At 39.4% G+C, this 3,430-nt stretch overlaps 1 pseudogene; it reads right to left on the reverse strand.

The window, feature by feature from the left end:
* Nucleotides 1-2,161: 2,161 nt before the first annotated feature.
* On the reverse strand, nucleotides 2,162-2,846 carry LOC102019952 (annotated as a pseudogene).
* Nucleotides 2,847-3,430: the final 584 nt, after the last annotated feature.

Genomic DNA, 3,430 nt, shown 5'->3' on the forward strand with positions numbered 1-3,430 from the left:
CTAGACAGAGCAATTAGACAGGAGAGAGAAATAAAAGGAATAAGGATAGGAAAGGAAGAAGTAAAACTGTCACTATTTGCAGATAACATGATACTTTCCATGGAAGACCCCAAAAACTCCACAAGAAGACTCCTTGAATTAATCAACAAATTCAGCAGTGTAGCTGGATACAAAGTCAACACCCAGAAATCGATAGCATTCCTATACACAAATAACAAACAGACTGAGAGAAATTAAGGAAACCATACCTTTCAGAATAACATCCAAGAAATTGAAATATTTAGGAATCCATCTAACAAAATAAGTCAAAGATCTCTTCAATGAAAACTACAGTATTCAGAAATATTGTAGGCAGTCAGACAAGGCTGGGCCCTCAGCAGGTCAATGTGGAAGACAACTGTAGCTGGAAGTTCATTCACTATAGGCCAGGCTTCAAGAAAAGAATGACTGTACTCACATACTTCCCCTAGGGATAAACAGCAGTGATTGATATTTTAAGTAGACAACAAAGACCTTGGGGTGCAGGACCAAACCTCCTCACCTCATTCCTTCCGGCAAAGTCCTTGTCCATCCCATGTGCACTTGTTACTTGACTTGCTTTCCAGTTAGATCCCCATTTAATTAATATTGCCCAGTGACTACACTTATAATCTTAGGGGTTGACCATAGTTTTGTCCCACCTCACATCCATCCTGCAATTTTTTCCATTAGATCAATATTTGCTAACTGATTGTGCTTGTAATCTTATTGATTGATTATAGTTCTGCCCCACCTTGAATTTTCCTTACTTACCTTGTGGCTTTGCTCAATAAAACACCCTTGAGAAGCAGAGTCAGCCAGCAACCCACTTTCCAGACCATCTTTTATCCTTTTCTGTCCCTCTTACACAGAATCCTTCTGTTAATAAATTCTTTCAACTCTTAACCTCTATTGTTCTTAGAATTCATTCCTCAGTTTCAGAGAACATAAATTCAGCATTTTGGACATCTAGAAGTTTTTTTTTTTAACATTGTAAGATATATTTATTATTTTTCTGACTAAAGTGCAATGATTTTTAAATCTTCTTAAACAAATAACTATGAAAAAAGTATTCCCTAAAATCAAGTACAAATGGGAAATCTAATCACTAGATTGCCTTTTGCAATTTTACACTAATCTTATATTTAGTCTAGGAAACAAACAAAAAAACTGAATTGTTACTAATTCAAGAACTGAATCATTTCAACATAAATCTAGCACATGCATTTCAAGGTTCTATTTCTAGGAACCTTGTTATCAGGTTAACCATGAATAACACTATGTAACAGAGCAAAAGGAACACAATTATTGCATGTGATCCTTGCCCCACACAACTCTGATTATGTCATAATAAAGCTGACAGTTCTGTCAGGCTCTGAATCCCTTGTGACCCCAACGCAAACCTTGGAAACAAAGACTATAGCCTATCATGCAATTTTGAACAAGCTGTCGTAACCTAAGTTTTATCTTTCTACAGGAAATGGTCAGTTATTTGATGAATATTAAAACACTGCTAGCAGTCCATTTTCTGAGTTTGTTTACCAAACACCTTATGTAAGAACTGACTACACAAAAAGTTCCTTTAAAATTTGGTCCACAAATTCACTTAACAGGTTAGAATTTGAAACCTTCGAGAAAAGGAAGTGGGAATCCCTAATCCTAACATGTTGTAATCACATTTTTTTTTGACACATAGTCTCACTATGTAGGTTAGGCTGGCCTTCAACTCACTATGTAGCCCAGGTTGCCCTTGAACTTGCAACAATTCTCCTGCCTCAGCTTCCTGAGTATTGGGATTGTATGTGTGGCCACCATGCCCAGTCATCATGTTGTAACTACTAAAGGGATAAAACATGCTCACAGAAGGCACAAACTATACAAGGGATAGTCTTCTTAATAAAACAAAGAACTAGCAGATACTTTTGTTTTGTGAGCACCATAATAACTAACATGAAGTTAAACCTGAAATTATTATCTACTCCTGTGACTGAGAAAAAAAATTTACTTACTATGTATTTTATGTTTTACCATGCATTTTCTAGCCATTAATTAAGATGTAATTTTGAAAGGTTAAAACTGCCTTAAAAAGGGGCTAGGCAGCAGTTATCAAAACATTATTCAAGCATGATTTCAAGGATGCTTTCAGGTTTAGAGTTAGCCTTCTTTATCAAAAATCTTCACAACTTCATCAAACACTTCTTCAACAGATCTGGATGCATCTATTTTCTTGACTTTCCCCATTTTTTCATATAAGTCAGTAATTGGCTCTGTTGACTGAAGATAAGTCTGAATTCTCTTTTCCAAGCTCTCTCTGTTGTCATCAGTGCTGCCACTACTTTTTCCCCTCTCAAGGCATCGTTCGATACAGATCTCATTATTACAGTCAAAACACAGAACAAAAGATACACCTGCTTTCCCACCCATGGTCTTATTCCAACCTTGAAGGTTGTCTTGATTTCTTGGAAACCCATCAATCAAGAATTTATTCTTTTGGGCATCGGCAGCCGTTGTTTGATCCACTTTCCTAATTCACAAACTGATAGTCATCTCAGCTGGCACAATCTTTTCTTCTTTAATGTATTTTCCAATGAGTTCACCATACTGTGACTCTGGGTTATTCCCTTCATCACGAAGAAGTTCTCCTGCAGAAAGGTGTGTGTAGCCGTACTTCTCCACAAAGCGGGCGCACTGGGTCCCCTTGCCGGCACCAGAGCCGCCGAGGACGAACATGATCAGAGGCGAGTAACACGGAGAAGCGGCGGGCAGGTCAGCAGCGGGGAGCTCGGGCCCAGGACGTGCAGCAGCCGGCTGTGGCAGAGGCTCAGCATACACCGTGGCTCTGACAGACGCGGGGAAAGGCTCCGGCCAAGTGGGCGCCGGGCCGAGGTGGCGCCCGCGCGGCAGGGAGCGGCGGGGCCTCCCCCATCTGTGTCTACAAGCTTGAGAGTTATTATATTTTCCTTATATTATTTGTTGTATTTAGTGGTTACATATCATATGCCTTGTATCACTAAGGAAGGTAGAAATTCACATAACAAAGACCAAGTAAATCTCATGTTCTACGTGAGAGCACAGGCACATGGACTCTCTTAGCCTGAACTTCAGTCAACTTTATACTACTCAAACCTCATTAAAGGTTCCTCAATATGTACTACAGGCCACATATTATTCAAGTTAAGAATGAAATTTGGCACAAGCATGTATGTTAAAAGTCCATGAAGTAACACAGGACCCTGTCAATCATTTCTGTCAATCACACCTAGAGATACGTGGCCTGGGCTGAGGTGCATAACATTTAAATTTCAAAATTCTGGTTGATCAAGCGGCAGTGTTGCTACTGTGTACTGTGACCTGTGTTCAGCGCTTTTGCTTTGCCATCACCACAGCACTGTTTTTTTTCTATCTGTGACAT

This window comes from Chinchilla lanigera, unplaced genomic scaffold, assembly GCF_000276665.1.
Source record: "Chinchilla lanigera isolate Chin_1 unplaced genomic scaffold, ChiLan1.0 scaffold00128, whole genome shotgun sequence".
NCBI lineage: Eukaryota > Metazoa > Chordata > Mammalia > Rodentia > Chinchillidae > Chinchilla > Chinchilla lanigera.